General features: G+C 47.0%; 1 long non-coding RNA gene and 3 pseudogenes across 2 annotated transcripts; 1 reads left to right on the top strand and 3 right to left on the bottom strand.

The window, feature by feature from the left end:
* On the bottom strand, window positions 716-5,635 carry LOC110436791 (annotated as a pseudogene).
* LOC110437194 lies at window positions 5,654-8,199 on the top strand (annotated as a pseudogene).
* On the bottom strand, window positions 16,208-18,350 carry LOC8080873. Of its 2 annotated transcripts, XR_002454635.1 has the most exons (5): window positions 18,339-18,350; window positions 17,991-18,125; window positions 17,689-17,888; window positions 17,332-17,605; window positions 16,208-17,257 (listed from the first exon to the last, which is right to left on the bottom strand). It is a non-coding gene; the product is annotated as an uncharacterized LOC8080873 (long non-coding RNA). The 2 variants fall into 2 exon arrangements; XR_002454634.1 differs by having other exon boundaries at window positions 16,208-17,605.
* Window positions 18,447-19,608, bottom strand: LOC110429521 (annotated as a pseudogene).

The following is a 20,172-nucleotide window of genomic DNA, read 5'->3' as shown; positions in this document are numbered from 1 at the left end:
TGCATGAAATTTATGTACCCTTTTGATTCATGCTTTCAGCATCATTGGCATGGATAGGTAGCTTGCGATAGTCTGAAATACACTATCTAGATTTATAGAAAATGTGATGGAATGAAATGTCATATTGCACATTTTCTCATGCCTTCTCTTCTTTGAACTCTTTTAATTTAAATTTGTTCCCAATGACCATATCTCCCACATTGCTCCTCAACTGTTCTTTTGTTCAATCGAAAACTATGTGTTCAGCACTGGGTGTTAAAAACATTGACTTAACTTTTTTTTACCTAGCCCATGCCCGGAGCTTATCTAACCAATGGCTACCATGAAATATTTCAATCCCAAAAATGCTTTGTCATTGTCCTTCCCAAAATCATGTCCAAAAGCAACTGGTCCACTCAAGTCATGTGTCCTTGTTTCTCAAATCTATCCAGAAAGCCACACACTCAAAGCAGAAACTGTAGGTGGCAATCTACTCAAGTGCACACAACAAGCACAAAAAATCTTTATAAATTATACTTACCCCAAATGCACACTTCACTACTGATTGCTAATTTAGAATCGGCAGTGACAATGTACCATTGTCGGTTCGTGGCTACAGTTGGCATCCATAGAATAACTGTTAGTGATAAGTAGGCTTTCAATACCAGGTCGTGGCTACAACCGTAGTGGAAATCCAATATTTATGGTTATTTTGAAGAATGTGTGATGTCTTTTATAAATTTCAAGCTCATTTATGCACAGGTACACCGCACCTATTTGTCGTTGTGTCTAGGTGAAGTCACAACAAATCCTTTGTGCGATGCCATCTCTAACTGCAGCAGGGTGCGCAATATCTAGGGCACGTTCACCGCTGAGGCCTTGTGCGACTACATCCAAGTTTGGGAGAAGGTCGACGGCATAATCCTGCACCAGGACATATCCGACAAATTCGTCTAGCGTTGGACCGCGGACGGCACGTACACTGCCTCGTCATCCAAGCTACCTAGCTTTCTTCTATGGCATGATCATTATGAGAGGCGCCAAGAAGCTATGGCAAGTGCAAGCACCTCCAAAGTGCAAATTTTTCTTTTGGCTGCTGCTGCATGACCGACTTTGGACGGTGGCGAGGAGAAAGCACGACGGCTTGAAAGACTGCACGCCTTGCATTCAGGAGGCGGAATCAGCAGATCACCTGACAGCAAGCAGTGTATTCAAAATAGAAATGTGGTTCAGAGTACTTGCACCTTTAGGCCTTGCACAAAGGGACTTCGATCGCCGACTGGTGGTTGCTCAGCAGGGCGCGGTTGGGAGGTCAGCGAAGAAAAGGATTTGAGATCCTAGTAATCCTGGGAGCATAGTGACTAGGTAAGGAGTGCAATCGGTGTGTTTTTGATGGCTTATCTCAGTCACCGAGTGTGGTCATGTCCGAGATCCTAGAGGAGGGCGATCATTGGACTTAGGCGGGATACAGTGCCCTCGCCACATTGTGTTTGTCGGCGGAGACCTAACGATGAGCAGTGGTTTCTATTGTTGCAAAACCATTGATTTGTAATAGCTCTTCGCTGCGCCGGTTTGGCTTTTTTGGCTCTTACAGGGCTATCACTGGGAGGCCATGGCGTGCCACTCACATTCTAGGCCAACCAGCACTAATCGCGAAAAAAGACTGCTCTTGCTTGGGCGATGCACATATCTTCTGGGCAGAAGACCTGTCAGACGGGTACGAACATGACCCACATGAAATCTGAACGAAATTGCTACTGGTTAGCCCTTTCAGCATTCAGTCCATTTCAGATGCACTGAAATGGATGAACCAAGAGAAAGCATCATCTAATTCTGTTCTCAGTTCACTTCAGATGACTGAATAGTTGAATTTTTCCCCTGATGGCATCACTTTGTTCAGTACTAGTACATTCAGAGAGGATAAGTTTGCTGTACGTTGATTTATTAGTGAGAGGGGGAAATCACCTTCTTGGCCCATAAGAGGGAGAGATCGTAGTTCCTGGAGGGGTTGAACGCGACGAGTGCGGTGAACCCAGATGCCCTCTCTACCCTCGTCGACCGCTTGGAGCTGGACGGGCAGCTTTCCTGCAGCAGAGAAGAGGTTGGTCAGATGTGACTGCAGCGGGCTGCTGCCTGCTGCTGATGTGCCGCATTAGGGCAAGGCGTTACAGCACGACGGGCATGTCGTACCGATGCCCATAATGACTACTACATCTACCACATTGACATGGTCATATTGTTAGCAGAATGGATATGCTACATATGCCTGCTTCAGATGTACGCTGCATCAACACGCATCATCACCATCATCATCATCATTAAGTAGGCACCTTTCACCAATGCTAAACATCCTACATAGTTTGTATCTACCAAGAATTTTCCTACATAGCAAAGTAGAGTAGATAAAATGGCATGAAGGTATAAAAGGATTGTTGCGTGAATACTATTCCTGTAGCAACCCAAGCATTGCATATTTGGTAATCGCAATTAGCAACAAATTGATATTGATATTGATATCGATATGCAAACATAAGAACGAGCACATTTTATATTCAGTTGTATCACTAGATGTCATGTCCTTTTAACAATACCTTTGGTTCACTTTTATATGTAGTGATGAGACATTAATACTGTATGGCATTGGATGGTTGGTCATACACCATAGCAAATCTCCGATTTCTTCTTTGTGAATGGTCTGCGGATGAATGAAATTGTGACAATTGTCTATGTAATCACAAATTAAAGCAAAAAAAAATTGTGATACCACTTGAATTGAAAATGCTATAACTGGTAATGCGCAAAAGTTTCTAGTGCTACTGAGAGCTAAAGAGAATCTACTTGCTAGAGAGGAAACGGAAGTGCTAATATATACACCACACGGTTCATCAAGATTAAAAGACTCATATCTCACAATGCAGGATCCTACGTGGTTGGGTTCGAAATCTAGATCTAACGCATGTGTCACACTAAAAGCAAGAATCAAAAGGGGGCATGAATTTTGTGTAGATGCTCAAAGAGTATTGTACAACAACAGCTCTTAAAATAGCATCCATGGTTCACAAAAGAAATCCTAAATAATTCCAGTACGAGTGTCCATGCCACTCTTGTGCCAATATTTTCTTACCATTATGTAAAATAGCTAGGTAGTAGGAGCACTCTGTCTGAGGGCATCAAGAATTCCCTTGATGCCAGCTCAAGGATGTCGTTGGTGCGGTCAGCTAGGTCACCAATGCCACCGATGTTGCTCGGCCCTACTTCATTGTAGCATCCATTTGCACCAATGTTGTTGGAGGGTTCACCGATGTAGTCGGATGGACCAGTTGTAAGCTCTCTATTCAGTGCCATGAGAGGTTCCACAAACAGGAACCAATTGAGGCTAGCCTGTTTGGGCTCTTCGGTAACTAGCTACAACTGCGGCACTAACACAAGAGGGTACATAGGACATGATAGCCCATATAGTGTGTCTCCTAAAGATCACAGCGCTGATGTTCAGGGCTGGCAGCAGCAAATTGTTGAGATTGATTGCCATATGCTGGTGGTGCATTGGTGTAGGGTGGCACTAAGGTGCATTTCCATCTTGGGCGCCAATGTGTGGACAACCCTCGGATTGATAACTTGTGGGTGTGGTGCTGTGGATTGGAATCTTGGTTCAATGCTACAGATGTACTCTAGGATGAAAACTTGCCCGGGTGGCACTTGTTCACTTTTCTTCTTCTTCAATCGACGATTTGACTTTAGGCTGCGCTTAGTTGAATTCCAATTATTCTTGATGGCATTCTCTGGCTAGCCTAGGAAGAGCCTTACTATTGTTGACCAGTGTTTTCCATAGCATTTGTGAGCTCGAATAAGCATGATGTCATCCTTCTCCATCCATCTTTTATTTTTTGTGACAAGTTAGTAATATGCAAGAATGCTTAGCATAAGTGAAGATCAATTCTAAACTTGAAGAACATATATACTAAATATTCATGCTTCCTATTGCTTAGTTGTGTGAAATAGTAAAAACATTCAAATTGACAAAGATTAGGGATGACGGGTTTCCTAGGCTTAACATTTAGGAACTTTTAGGGATTTTCCACAATTGTCATGCATTGAAGAGAACTAGAGGAGCCCGAACAACAAAATGGAGAAAGAAGGGGGATATGTTGGTGGCAAGGTGTGGGAAGGGCACTAACAGTGAGAGCTGTCGGTGGTTGTCTGGCTGAGAGTGTAAATTTGGTTGTTTACGGTGGTAATGTCTCCTACGATATAGAGAGTCACAAGTGGAAATTTTTGGGTCCATCTAGCGAATGTTTCTTCATCTATGAACTAGTTTCCTAAAAGAATGATTTTTGAATATGTGTCTATAAAGTTCTTGATACAATATTATGCTTAATTTTTGGATCAGCATGTGCAGGGGTTATATACGGACATGTGTTTACAAAGTTTTGTATCCAAAACTATAAATGTATTGTAGAACATAAAGATTTGTATCCAAAATTGCAAATGCATTGTAGAAACCTTTATGTGGGGTTAGATAGTTCAAACATATCGTATGCATAGTGTTCTGAAAAAAGAAAAAGAAGGCACCTGGGGATAAACAACCTCATTGGAATTAATGTGAGAGAACAAGGAATCTAGGGAGAGAGAGAGAGGGAGAGAGAGAATGTAATTAGTTTATTTGAATAACAGTGAAACTTGATAGGATTATAAAGTAAATGCATTATCTAAGCAATAATTTTATGGGTTTAAATCTATAGTATACAAATATGCCTGAACAAAAATATGGTAAATACAATTTTATCGGTTCTTTAATATCAAATTTTGTTCCTTTCAACAAAGTCTTATTTCCATTAAAACCTTAATTTTGACAATCATACCATTGTAGTGTGTTAGGTGTCTATGAACTTTCTGTCGCAATTCAAAGTTTACGTTCAACAAAAGGACGAGCCAATGCTTGAACAATTCAACTCAACGTTTAATATGTTTCCTATGGCTAAAAAGTATGGTACACCACAACCATTCTTTTTTTAGTATAATTCTATCCTTTAGAATGGTAAGGTAAAGCATTCATCACCGTCCATTTATGAAGACATGATCATAGGAAATTGCTTAATAATCCTATGGATCAAGTAATCCTACAGTATTAAAGAGACTCCCCTGTTTGTTTCTACAGATAACAGCATAGTGTGAGCAGACACGTGAACGTGATCGGGGATGCTTCATGCACCACACAAATATTGCTTTTCTCAGGCAAGTGTGGTGTGGCGACACGTGGTGGACACGGCATATTTTTGGATTTTCCTGTTTTTCTGTCTTAAAGGCAGCGAGAAACTGAATCAAACATGCCTGCATATAAGCAAATAGTAAGCAACTAGAAGCAAAAGGATTTTACCCTAGTGTCATGGTACAGATGATTGATCCATATTTCATGGGACTACTTGCCAATCCAGCCTAGCAAAGATTCTGCTATCACTGACCACCTCCCTTCACCAAGCTACACTACCTTATCCTTCAAAATGCAATGGATTGGAGAAGCAAACAGTTAGATTAAGAATGCAATTAAGAAGCTAAAGTTAGTAGGGGAAGAAAAAAGTTTTATTTTGCATTGTTACCTATCTTCTTACAATGGCCATGATCCTTTGAAGGACGTTGGCTTGTTGTTACTTCCAATTTGTGGTTGTGCGTTTGCCGCAGTGTCAACAGGAATGCCATTGTTGACATTGTTGCAGCTCCACAGCCACAAATTAGAAGCAACAACAAGTCAGCGTCCATCAAAGGATCATGGACAGTGGAAGTGGATAGGTAACAATGTAAAATCAAATTTGTTTCCTTCCCCTTCTTAGCTTTAGCCTCCAAATTGCATTCTTGATCTAATCATTTGCTTCTCCAATCCGTAGAATTTTGAGGGATATATATGGTAATGCATCTTGGTGAAGGGAGGTGGTCCATGATAGCATAATCTTTGCCCGGCCGGATTGGCAAGCAGTGTCATGAAAGATGGATCAATCATCTGCACCCAAATCAAGGTCCAATCCCTTTATTTCTTGTTTCTTATTTTGCTCGGCGTGTTCAGTTTCTCACTTTGTTTAAGCCGGGATGGCAGAAAACCCACCAAAACCCGTTGTGCCCGCCTCGTGTCTTAGTTCCGCACTTGCCTACAAAAGGCAATATTTGAATTGCATGACGCAGCCCCGATCTCATGTTTGCGCACATGTGGCATGTTGTTGTTATCTATAGAAACAAACAGGCCATAGTCTCTGTAATTTTGGTGGCTTACTTAATCCATATGATTAAGGAATTTCCTATGGGCTTTATAAACGAATGATGTTGAATGTTTTAGCTTACCATTGTAAAGGAGAGATTTTATAAAAAGAGAAAAGGAATAGTTCTGGTGAAGCATGTCTTTGTTTCTTTAATTGACATGGTGAATTCCTCATCAAAGCTACTAAATCATGCAACCATACTTTTTAGCCATAGGAAACATGTTAAAATGTTAAGTTGAATTGTTCAAGTGTTGGCTAGTCCTTTTGTTGAGCATAGGCTTTGATTGTGATAGAAAGGTTCATTTTACACCTACCATATATACAATAATGGTATGATTGTGAGGTTCAATGAAAATAAAACTTTGTTGATAAGAACAAAATGAACTCAAGCAAAATTTGATATTATAGAATCAATAAAATCGTAACTACCATATTTTTGTTAGGTCCTATTTGTATATATACGATTTAGACCCGGATCTTTATTGTTTAGATAATGCATTTACTTTCTAAACCATATTTATTGATTCTTGCCCATGTTTTCTTGCACTGTTATTCAAACAAATTGACTTCCTTTTCTCTCCCATATTCCCTTATATTCTCAAGTCAGTTCCCATGAGCTTTTTTATCCTCAAGTGCCTCATTTTTCCTTTTTCAAAACACTATGCTTATAATATTTTTAATTATCTAATCTCACAAAAAGCTTTCTACAATAGGTTTAAAATTTTGGATACACAAAGTTTCCGTTTTCCAAAGTTGGGCACCAAAACTTACTAACATTATATCAAGAACTTTTGGCTAGGAAACCCATCATCTCTAATATATTTTTCATTTTTTATGTTTTTGTGATTTCACATGGTTGAGCAATTGAAAGCATGAATATTTAGTAGTATGCTCTTCAAGTTTAGGAATGTTATGCTAAATATTGTTGCATATTACTAACTTGTCACAGAAAAAATACATATGGATGAAGGAGGACGATATGGTGCTTATTCAAGCTCACAAATCCTAAGGAAGGCACTGGTCAATAATAGCAAGGTTCCTCCTAGGCTGGCCAGAAAATGTTATCAAGAATCATTGGAACTCAACTTAGCGTAGGCCTTGTTTGGTTCACCTCGAAAACCAAAAAGTTTTCAAGATTCCCCGTCACATCGAATCTTGTGGCATATGCATGAAACATTAAATATAGACGAAAACAAAAACTAATTACACAGTTTAGCTGTAAATCACGAGACGAATCTTTTGATCCTAGTTAATCTATGATTGGATAATATTTGTCACAAACAAACGAAAGTGCTACAGTACCGAAAACTTTTCACATTTCGGAACTAAACAAGGCCGTAGCCTAGATTCTAATCATTGATTGAAGAAGAAGAAAAGTCAACAAGTGCCACCCAAGCAACTTTCCATCCTGGAGGAGTACATCCTCAACCTGAAACATGACTCCAAATCTACAGCAGAACAAACACCAGCATCCCCACCAATTATCGATCCAAGGGTTGGCTATACATCGGCACCCAAAATAGAAATGCATCTAAATTCCCCAAACCTAATTGCACAATTTGCCCCACTAGCCAAGGGCAATCAATCTTGGCAATTCACTGCCACCAGACCTGAACATCATCAATGAGCGACAGGAGAACTATACGAGCTATCATATGTATCCTCCCATGTCAACACCGCACTTACAGTTGGTTACCCAAAATCCCCAACAAGACACCTTCAATTGTTTTTCATTTGTTGAACCTCTCAGAACATTGAATAGAGAGCATGCATCTAGTCCGTCGCACTACGTTCGTGAATCCTCCAGCAACGTTGGTGCAACTGGCTAGCTACTACAATGAAGCAGGACCAAGCAACATCGGTGGCAATGGTGACATATAGCTAGTGACACCAACGACATCTTGAGCTAGCATTAAGGGAATATTTGATGCCCTCTAGTGACAAGGTGAGTCTTGGCTTAGCCAGGTTCAAGTGAGGTAGACCGAGGGCTTCGATTGCTTAGCTATTTTACATAATGGTAAGAATATCTTAGTTCATGAGTGGCAGGAACACCCATACTTGAGTGATTTAGAATTTGTTTTGTGAGCCATGGATTTTATTAAAAAGAACAATCATTGTTGTGCAAGACTCTTTCAGCATATGCATGAAATTTATGTGCCCTTTTGTTTTATGCTTTTGTGGTGTGATACAAACGTCGGATCAAGATTTCAAGCCTAAGCACTTGAGATGCCGCAATGTGAGATATGCTTCTTTTTATCCTTGATGAACCGTATGGAGTATATATTTGCACTTTTCCTCTCTAGGCAGTTAGATTCTCTTTGGCTCTTAATAGCACTATAAACTTTTGCACATCATGGGCAGCCTACCAAATAGAACATATAACATTTTCTATTAAGTGGTATAACAAGTCATTTTTTACCAAGAAACTTTCAAAGCTCACCTCGGAGATAAGCAGGTCCAATATAGACTCAAGAAGCAATCTTTCCTTTGTCTAGCATAAATGTTTACCTAGCATTTTCTAACTTCTGGTCGGTTTGCCGGTCATTAACCCTCGAACTCAACAAGAGGTGCAACTTGTCTCAACATGTGAACACCTCTAGTTTGCAAGACACAATTATTTAAAATATAACTTCATTGGAAACTTCTCTAGTAGAACTTTGGTCGAATCAGTCAACATGCCTTAGCTTGATCATGATGTATGGTTTCTAGCAAATCAGTTCCAACATTTGTCATGTATAAGAGTGCTACAGAATGGATATAAACAATGTCATTAGAACATATAACTATGTGAGAGGTGTATCTATTTGTGAAAAATGTAGTCACACTTTATTTAAATCATTTCAACTTTTTATGGAAAGATTATACACCAAAAACTTGATAGTAGAAAAACAATGCTCTCTCTCATTGGTCGTATTGAACATGCTGTTGACTAGGATTTCTGAAGTGATTTGCTAGTTTATAAGGTTTAAGCAACTTTTATGCGCTTTGGGAAAGTAACTTCAACTAGACCTACATGTCATTTCATGGAAAATTAAGTATTTTTTTAGAGATTATTCGAACTTATATTTTGTTGACTCTAACAGAAAAAATATAAAAAAACATCGTAAATTGGTTTGAAAAACATAAAAATTGGCATGGGGCCATAATAGGGTGTATAAGCCTACCACAAAATTTTTCAAATGATTTTAACAAAGTGGTACAATACACTGTTTACAAACAGATACAGCAAAAACATGTCATGCGAGTTTGTAGAATTTCCTAAATAATTTTACATATTATTATAATTATTCTATGGTAAATTTGCAGATAGAATGATGAACTATCCCTAGCAAACAAATTAATTTTTTTATCTATCAGTTGGATGTGAGCTAGAGTGAAACTTGCTACAGAATGAGTATAATCATTTTTTCATTGGTAAGTACAAGTTTAAACTTGATGTGAAGTGTGCAAACATTAAAGTTTGACTCGAATTACATTGAAGGTTGAACTATCCCTACACAACAATTCAATTTTCCTTCTATCTCCATGACAAATGATTGAATGAACCATATCAACCTAAATATTTTTTTATGTACCTTTCTGTATTTTATTGGGGATACACAGCTTAATTTGGAATTTTTCGTTGTCAGTGTGCAATCGTTTAGCTTCTTGCAACTGCCATCATTGGCATGGATTACACGGTAGCTTGCGATAGTCTGAAATACACTGTCCAGATTTACAGAAATGTGATGGAATTAAATGTCATATTGCACATTTTCTCATGCCTTCTCTTATTTGAACTCTTTTAAATTAAATGTGTTCTCAATGTCCATTTCTCCCACATTGCTCCTCAACTGTGTTAAAAAGATTGACTTAAGTTTTTTACCTAGCCCATACTCGGAGCTCATCTAACCATTGGCTACCATGAATGCATTGCCATTGTCCTTCTCAAAATCATGTCCAAAAGCAACTGGCCCACTCAAGTCACGTGTCCTTGTTTCTCAAATCTATCCAGAAAGCCACACACTCAAAGCAGAAGCTGTAGGTAGCATTCTACTCAAGCGCACACCAGCACAAAAAATCTTTATAAATTACACTTCATACCTCTAACATCAACATGCCCTTAGCTCTGTGGCGTGTACAAAGCGTTTCAAGTGTGTGGTTGTGGGTTGGATTCTTAGGTTAGAGTAATATGCACCTTTCTTTTCCATCTATCGGTCTTAGAACAATGCATTACTCCAAAAGCACACTTCACTACTGATTGCTAATTTAGAATCGGCAGTGATAATGTACCATTGTCGGTTCATGGCTACAACTGGCATTCATAGAATAACTGTTAGTGATAAGTAAGCTTTCACTACCAGGTCGTGGCTACAACCGGAAGTTGAAATCCAATATTTATGGTTATTTCGAAAAATGTGTGTTGTCTTTTGTAAACTCCCGAGCTCATTTATGCACAGGTACCTACGGAATTTTACCAATATACTCAATACCAATGGTTTATTGCCTTATTAACCTTAACTGAAATCTAGATATAATGGTTTTCTATTTGTTAGCCTTTACAAGTTCAACAATGCATATAAATGATCAGCCGTAGCGGGCCCACCCTAGAGCCCAGCTCCCCACCGCGCCCCTTGTTAGATAAGCCTTGCGCCTTAGACTTAGCTGCATGTTTTTTCTTCAGTTGTGCATGCGCACGAGCACTGACTTGTGGTTGCCGTGCGCCTAGGAGAACTGGCCGAGATTAGCTCGCCATGACTCGCGACATGCAGCCACGGCTCCGACGAAAGTGGCGCGTGGGGATGGACGCGCGCAATGCACTGCGTGGGCGCCGTGGCTGGGTGTGTTTGTTTCTATATTTACCGCAATCAAAAACAGAAAACGCTGCTTGTTGTTCGCAGCACCAAAACTCGATCGTGTCCAAGTGTTCGCGTGTGTTTCTCTCGCCGCCGCTCGTGCGCTCACCGCGGCGTTCACCGCCGTTCGGTTTCCAACAAGTGGCATCGGAGCTAGGAGCGAGATCTTCCGTCGTTCGCCATGTCGTCTCCGACGAAGACTCGCGGCCGTTCCCCGGCTGGGAAGGAGAAAGGCGACGGGTCCGGTAGCAAGTCTACCGACAAGTCGCCGCGCGCGCCGAGCAGGTCCCCGGCGCGGCGTTCACGCACGCGCGACGCACGGCGCATCCGGGAAGTCGTCGTCGAGCGGATCGTGCGCGAAGGAGGCGGTTCCGGCAATTGGCCGCAGCTGACGCGGACCAACTACTACGAATGGTCCCTCCGCATGAAGCTGAAGCTGCAAGCACGCCGCCTCTGGGAAGTCATCGAGGACGACGAAGCCGACTTCGACCAAGACCGGGGCGCCCTCGACGCCATCTGCTCCGCCGTCCCAGGCGACATGGTGCCGGTGCTCGCGACGAAGGAAACCGCCAAGGACGCCTGGGAGGCCATCAAGACTCTCCGCATCGGCGACGACCGCGTGCGGATTGCGACCGCGCAGAACCTACGCACGGAGTATGAAGGCATTGCACTCCGAGACGGCGAGTCGATCGAAGAGTTCGCACTGCGCCTGACCAGCGTCGTCCAGCGCCTCGCCACGCTCGGTGATCCAGAGGACGAAGCCAAGGTCGTGAGGAAGTATCTGCGCATCGCCCGCTCCCGCTACAAGCAACTGGTAGTGTCCATCGAAACTTTGCTCGATATCTCAACCTTGTCAATCGAGGAAGTTACAGGGAGGCTCAAGGCAGCCGACGACGCCGAACCAGCTGCTCAGCACGCCGCCAACGGCAAGCTGCTCCTCACTGAGGAGGAGTGGGTCGAAAGGTACAAGAAGTCGTCAGGGTCGAGCCACAGTGGCTCGAGCGCGGCGGCCGTGGCAAAGGCCGCGGCCGGGGCCGTGGTCGTGGCGCCGGTGGTGACTCCCGTGGCTCGCGTCCGCCGCCGGACGATCCCTGCCCGCGCTGTGGCAAGAAGGGCCACTGGGCCCGTGACTGCCGCAGTAAGAAGGAGAAGGAGGACTCGGCACAGCAGGCCCATGTGGCCCAAGAGCAAGAGGAGGCCACGCTCATGCTGGCTATCAGCTCGGCCCAGGAGGAGCCGGCACCCCCAATCCTCACCAAATCGGCGCTGCCGCCATCGGCGCCGACACCTGAGCTCTTCGTCGTGGAGAAGAAGGTCCACGCCAAGCTCGATGACGCCCTCGACCGCGACTCGACGCGCTGGATCCTGGACACCGGCGCCTCCAATCACATGTCCGGATCCCGCGCCGCCTTCGCCGATCTCGACGCCAGGGTGACAGGTTCCGTCCGCTTTGGGGATGGATCTGTCGCCCGGATTGAGGGCTCCGGCACGGTGCTCTTCCACTGCAAGAACGGGGAGCACCGAGCGCTCGCCAACGTCTACTTCCTGCCTCGACTCACTGCCAACATAATCTCCGTCGGGCAGCTTGACGAAGGCGGGTACGAGGTGCTGGTGAAGCACGGTGTGATGCGGGTGTGGGATGAAGACCAGCGGCTTCTCGCCAAGATACCGCGGAGTCCAGGCCGCCTCTACACGCTTGAAGTCACCATCGCTCGTCCGGTGTGCCTTGCGGCGCGCACGGACGACGACGCCTGGAGGTGGCACCAGCGCTTCGGCCACATCCATTTTGCCGCCCTGCGCAAGATGGGGTGGGAGAACCTGGTGCGCGGTCTGCCCGTCGTCGACCAAGTGCAGCAAGTCTGTGAGGCCTGCCTCGCCGGCAAGCAGAGAAGGACGCCGTTCCCTCAGAAGGCGCTGTGGCGCTCTACCGAGCCGCTGCAGCTCCTCCACGGCGACATCTGCGGCCCTATCACACCGGCGACCCCGAGCGGTAACAAGTACTTCCTTCTACTTGTGGATGACTACTCACGCTTCATGTGGATCGCCCTGCTGCCGTCCAAAGATGCCGCGGCCACCGCCATCAGGAACATTCAGGCCGCGGCGGAACGCAAGAGTGGCAAGAAGCTGCTGATGCTGCGCACCGACCGTGGAGGAGAGTTCGCTGCGGCTGACTTCGTCGACTACTGCGCCCAACTCGGTGTTCGCCGGCAGCTCACGGCACCGTACACGCCGCAGCAAAACGGTGTCGTCGAGCGCCGGAATCAAACCGTGGTGGGCACAGCCAGGAGCATGATGAAGGCCAAGTCTCTCCCTGGTGTGTTCTAGGGAGAGGCAGTGTCGACGGCGGTGTATTTGCTGAACAGGTCTTCCTGCAAGGCGATCGGTGGACGCACCCCCTACGAGCTCTGGAACGGGCATACACCGGCCGTCCAGCACCTGAGGACGTTCGGCTGCATCGCCCACACGAAGGTGACCACACCGCACCAGAAGAAGCTTGATGACCGAAGCCGGCGCACGGTGTTCATCGGCTATGAGCCAGGGTCCAAGGCCTACAGGGTCTACGACCCCACGACCCGCCGTGTCCACATCAGCCGCGACGTCGTCTTCGACGAAGCGGCTGCGTGGGCGTGGACTGGAACGGACCCTACCGAGCCTGATGACTTCACCGTCGAGGAGCCAGACGACCCGGAGTCTTCAGTGATCACCACCACCAGAACGACGACCGTGGTCCACCCCTCGTCAGGCTCGACGTCCCCGGCTCCATCAGCGCCGACTACGTCCCCAGCACCAAGCATGCCCGCGCTCGGCTCTCCGGCGTTCGCTGGCACGCCTCCATCTCTCGGCTCCACAGCACACCCTCAGGTGGAGTTCGCAACTCCACCAGGGGCCGAGGTGGAGGACTACCTCGACGCCGATCACGACGATGACGCTCCCCTCAGGTTCCGTCGTGTCGACAATGTTCTGGGAGGAGCCCCGACGCCCGGGCTCGCTCACCGGGAGCTGGAGGAGCGCCTGTTGCTGGCAAGTGACGCCGAGCCAACCTCTTTCGAAGAAGCTGTACGCCATGAGTGCTGGCGCATCGCCATGCTCGACGAAATGACTTCAATTGAAGCCAGCAGCACTTGGAAGCTGGTGGATCCACCTGCGCACGCCAAGCCTATCGGCCTCAAGTGGGTCTTCAAGGCGAAGAAGGACGCGGCCGGCATCGTCACCAAGCACAAAGCCCGTCTCGTGGCGAAGGGCTATGTCCAGAGGCAGGGGATCGACTTCGACGAAGTCTTCGCGCCGGTCGCCCGCCTGGAGTCCGTGCGACTGCTCCTGGCACATGCTGCTTGCGAGGGATGGGCAGTCCATCACATGGACGTTAAGTCCGCCTCAACGGCGTGATCCAGGAGGAGGTCTACGTCGCGCAACCCCCCGGCTTCATCTTGCGCGGCCAAGAGAACAAGTTGCTGCGCCTCGTCAAGGCGCTGTATGGACTGCGTCAGGCTCCTCGCGCCTGGTACTCCAAGCTGGACGAGTCCTTGATCGCTCTCGGCTTCAGGAGGAGTGAGTCCGAGCACGCCGTCTACCTCCGGGGCTCTGGTGCTCGGCGGCTGGTGGTGGGGGTTTACGTTGATGACCTCATCATCGCCGGTGGCCACCAGATCGACATCGACACCTTCAAGAAGGAGATGCAGTCCACGTTCAAGATGAGCGACCTGGGGCTGCTGCGCTACTACCTCGGGCTGGAGGTCACACAGTCGGAGGAGGGCATCACAGTGTGTCAAAGCGCGTACGCTGCCAAGATCCTGGAGACGGCGGGGCTGACTGGCTGCAAGTCGAGCTGCACGCCCATGGAACCTCGTCTGAAACTCAGTAAGCAAAGCACCTCTCCTGCTGTTGACGCCACTCACTACAGGAGCATTGTTGGATCGCTGCGCTACTTGGTGAACTCAAGGCCACACTTGGCATACTCGGTGGGCTACATGAGTCGCTTCATGGAAAATCCAACCACCGAGCACCTGGCTGCAGTCAAGAGGATCCTCAGGTACATAGCCGGGACTCTCGGGTATGGCTGCAGCTACCAGAGGAGGAAGAAGGAGCTGCCTCTGCTAATCGGCTACAGTGATAGCGACTTGGCAGGGGACATTGACACTCGAAGGAGCACCACAGGCGTCCTCTTCTTCCTCGGTAACAATCTGATTACTTGGCAGTCACAAAAGCAGAAGGTTGTGGCGTTATCGTCCTGCGAAGCAGAGTACATGGCCGCCACCACAGCTGCTTGCCAGGGCATTTGGCTGGCACGGCTGATCGCTGAGCTCAGAGGTCAAGAAGCTGGCGCCACCAAGCTGTTTGTTGACAACCAGTCTGCCATAGCTCTCAGCAGAAACCCTGTCTTCCATGATCGTTCAAAGCACATCGATGTCAGGTACCACTTCATCCGCGAGTGTGTTGAAGATGGCAGGGTGATGATCGACTCCATCAGCACTGACGAGCAGCTGGCGGACATTCAGACAAAGGCCCTGACACGGGAGCGCTTCTGTGAGCTGCGTTCTCGCATTGGGGTTCATGATGTACATAATCGGCACAAGGCTTAGGAGGAGATTTGTTAGATAAGCCTTGCGCCTTAGACTTAGCTGCATGTTTTTTCATTCAGTTGTGCATGCGCACGAGCACTGACTTGTGGTTGCCGTGCGCCTAGGAGAACTGGCCGAGATTAGCTCGCCATGACTCGCGACATGCAGCCACGGCTCCGACGAAAGTGGCGCGTGGGGATGGACGCGCGCAATGCGCTGCGTGGGCGCCGTGGCTGGGTGTGTTTGTTTCTATATTTACCGCAATCAAAAACAGAAAACGCTGCTTGTTGTTCGCAGCACCAAAACTCGATCGTGTCCAAGTGTTCGCATGTGTTTCTCTCGCCGCCGCTCGTGCGCTCACCGCGGCGTTCACCGCCGTTCGGTTTCCAACACCCCTTGGGTCTGGAAACCCTTGGAGATACGTGCCCTTAGCCTAGACAGCCACCACCAGCGCCTGTTTCCATCCTCGCCTCGACGCCGGCGCCACCTGCCCTGCCCTGGATGGGTCGCATGTTCCAAAGAGGACATGAACCACGAGGATTGCCACCTCCTTTCTTGTTCCCCGCCGCAGCCGCCACTCCCATCTACTCCTCTTTGCACTGTCCCGAGGGCGACAACACTGTCCTAGCCACAGACCGCTCAGCCTCGCTGCGCAATGTCGTCTCCAGCCATCACCTTTGACGCTTCGTAGCTGCCCAAGCCACCATCGATGCTCCTTTCCCTCAACAAACCTCGTCGCGCAGCCCCATCTCCAGCCGGCCATCCTTGGCCACAGCCGCACCATGCAAGTCGCAGCTGCCTGCGGCCACGCCAGGTCTATCGTGGGCTGGTTGCAGCCTCCTACTCATCCCCGACCACGTCTGCTCCGCGCCCAACTTCACTCGACCAGCCCAAGCGGCCTCCGGCCAACTGCAGCCACCTAGGCTGGCCGCAGCCTAGATACAGCCTGCCCACGGCTGCCACCAGCCGGCCAAATCTCCTCAACTTAACACGAGTGCTTGTATTTTTCTAGATTTATTCTAAAATTAACAGTATTATTCTTTCAGCAATAGAGGTATGGCAACTAAACTATCTATGTGAATGTAATATTGCTAACTACTACCTCCATTCCAAATTATAAGTCATTTTAGCTTTTTTTAGATTCATAGCTTTTGTTGTGTATGGAGAAATAGAGTATATCAGATGCATAATAAAGATTATGTACCTAGGAAACCCCAAATGATTTATAATTTGGAATGGAGAATTAACACTCAAACAAATAGAGAAGACAATGAAATACATCTGTTTTTTTCCTAACACAAATTCTACTTTTTGGTCAAACAAAATTGAAAGTCACACTGGACAACATAAAGCCATCCTTCCTATTCCTGAAGACAATAGAAATCGTACACAGGAGGAAACACATTTCAAAGTCATCCGCTTGGGAATGATTTTCTTTATTCTTTTTCCAGTAAATGATTTCCTTTCAGAATCAAATGTTTTATTTCTGCAAAAGCAAATTCATTCTACAATGTACACCAAAAGATGACATAAAGTAAGTCGTCCCACTGTAGACGACATTGTTATTTTCTATAGCAGAAAGAAGCTAGAGAGACTCTGCGGTCGCAGGAGCAGGGGCACCGGCCCTCGTTTGCTGCAACTGAGTACAACAGAGCGAAAAGGCCATGAGCAACACGACAGCATCAGAAGAGCTCCTGGAAGAAAGCAACGTACCTTTCTGGCAATTCTGTAACTGATTCTGTGTGGGATCAGATCCCCATTTTCAGCTATGTATATTTCATCACGAAGGATGGAGAGGGTACTTATCGATCAAGTCGAATAGCTTGTCTCCGACACCAAAACCGAGTATCCTGGCCATGTCTGTGGTCTTCAACCTCGGCTTCAAATGGTTCTGCTGCTTCAGCCAAGTCTCCACGGCAAACACTTTCTTCATCACGAACAGCTCCAGCACCTCCGGGTGGAAGACCTCACCCATTCGCATGCTCATCTGCAATTCATCCATCAACAAAGTTTTGTACACTGTAAAATTTTTAAAGGGTGCATAAAACCACTTTTTTTCTCTGAAATTACCTGGTGAGGGGACAAGCATTGCAGCATATCTGGTAAGCCTGCCAGCTCTCCAGTCAAGTACAACCGGGAACCAAGGGTAAGCAGCGTCAAGCCTCACGAACCATAGCCATATGTCCAGAAACTCTGACAGCTCCCGCGTGTCGTACGCATCCTCTCTCTTGTAAGTAATGGTAAACCCAACAGTTTGATCCAACAGGGTCCTTGAATCAGCCGAACAATGCACGTAAAGTTCTTGTCAGAACACAAACTTGGTGAATTCTAGTTGAAATTAATGGCATGGTGCTCTAGCTATCAAAGTGAACCTGCAGTTAAGGAACTCAAGTCACCAAGTGCTTCTTGAACTGGCGATAGGTCATGTGTTTGGATGGTGTCAGTGTTGATAATGATTTCAAAATGCCCTTCCGTAGGCGGCGGCGGAGGTTGGACCAATGGGGTCTCTGCCCAAAACACAAACAAATGGTTACTTACAAGTGCAAATGCCAAGGCTTAAAAACTATTATGGTGCCAGGATATGGACATTGTAGACACTCAGATGAAAATTAGAAATGGTAACCAGGCATGGCTGAAAACACATAAAACACTTGGCATCCATGAGAAAGTTCTTATAGTTCACAAATGAAACACAGGGTTAGTCAGCTCAAAGGTTGTACCTCAGGGAAGATTAGCATCATCCATTGCAAATTGCATAAATCCCGTCTTTGCGACAGGCGAGCCCTATGTGTCAGTGACACACCGACCTGGCAAATAGGTAGGGGATTACAAAAAAAAAAATCAGTGTCAAATATCTATCTTTGTAGTGTATGATATTAGTGCTCATAGCATCAATGGATCAATTCTTGGAGAAAATTAGTACTTGGTCTAAAGCAGACAATTGCCGTTTTAAGGCCGGGGAGACAGACAGTGGTAAACCCACAGGACAATTAAGAATACATGAATGGCTGCTCTTGCTTAGGCAAGACACATATTTTCTAGGCAGAATGGCTGTCAGACAGGTACTAACATGACCTACATAAACGTAACTAAACACGGAGATCTGAACTAGCCCTTTCAGCATCCAGTCGATTTCTGATGCACTGAAACGGATGAACTAGGAGAAAGCGTCATCTAGTTCCATTCTCAGTTCATTTCAGATGATTGTTTAGTTGATTTTTCCTGATGGTGTCACTTTGCCGTTGATTGATTAGTGTGGGAGAGGGGAAAAGAGCAAAAAAAAAATCACCGTGTTGGCCTATGGAGAGGGAGAGGTCGTAATTCCCGGAGGGGTTGAACGCGACGACGCGGCGAACCCTGACGCCAGCTCTTCTGCCCTCGCCGGCGCCGCTTGGAGCTGGACGGGCAGCTTCACCGTGGCGGAGGATCGGGAGGCCAGATGCGGCGGCGGCGGCGGGCTGCTGCTGTGCCGCATCGGCGCAAGGTGGTGCGGCACAACGGACAGGTGGTGGGCGGTGGCGGCGGCTGCCATGGTTGGTGGGCGCGCGGCCGCCGGCGAGGGGAGTTGCTGCGGCGGCTCCTCAAAGCTGGCGCCTTTCGCACCCCCTCCCGCCTATCCTCCCCACATCTCCTCTTCCCTGAGACCCCGCCTCTTCCCCTACTGTTCCGGCGTTTGGGCCGGCCGGCGGGGCGGATCCGGCGAGCTCCTCCCCCTTCCTGGCGTTTGAAGCGGCGGCTGCGTCTGTGGCCTCTGATCCGAGTTGGGGGGGGGGGGCGTGGTTGTGCGCTGTGGCAGCCGCTAGCTATCAGTCGGCTTGCGTTGGTGCTGGCTCGCCTGGGCTGCTGACCGGCGGCCGCCTGGCTGGCCGACCGGCGCCTAGCTGGCTGCGGCCAGTTCTGTCTGGCTGGCTGCCTAATGGCCAGCGCTCGAGTTGTTCTTCGGCGCCGGAGCAGCCACCCCCTCCCCTGGCGCAGTCTATGTCATCTACCTCGTTGGAGGCGTCGTCGAAGATTCTGCTCGTCGTGCTCGCTGTTGACATGGGTCTGAGGCCAAAGCCCTCTATCGCTTCTTTCCAACGTCGGTGGTGTCTGCAGATGCCACTGCGTTTTATGAAGGCTTCGTTAGAGCACTGCAGTACTGGTTGTGCCTCTCCTTCCTTCTCTTCATGTTTTTCTTTGTAATAATGGTTGGCCCGGTTGCTAGCTTTATGACCACCTCCGTTAATGTTTCGATAGTTTCTTGCAATATCATTTTTGTAATAGTGCACCTTCTGACTTTTTTTATACTTGTCATTTGTGGCTAGCTTGTCTGTGTGTCTGAAGTATTATTTTCCTATTTTTGGAGGAACATATTGGTGCATGATGAAAGCGTAGATGTCTGCTACAATTCTGGCTATGCACTTTTGGTCAAAAGATCCCCGATACCATGCTTTTGAATTGTTTACCACCTTGTACTGCATGTTTTATTTCTTAGAAGGTTGTTTGGCGTACTGCAAGATATAATATATTAACAATTAGGGACAATTGTGCAACTGCCCCTATTCTGAAGCTCAA

Source organism: Sorghum bicolor, chromosome 7 (assembly GCF_000003195.3).
Source record: "Sorghum bicolor cultivar BTx623 chromosome 7, Sorghum_bicolor_NCBIv3, whole genome shotgun sequence".
In the NCBI taxonomy this organism is placed as follows: Eukaryota; Viridiplantae; Streptophyta; class Magnoliopsida; order Poales; family Poaceae; genus Sorghum; species Sorghum bicolor.
This window is presented reverse-complemented; position numbering and strand designations above follow the sequence as displayed.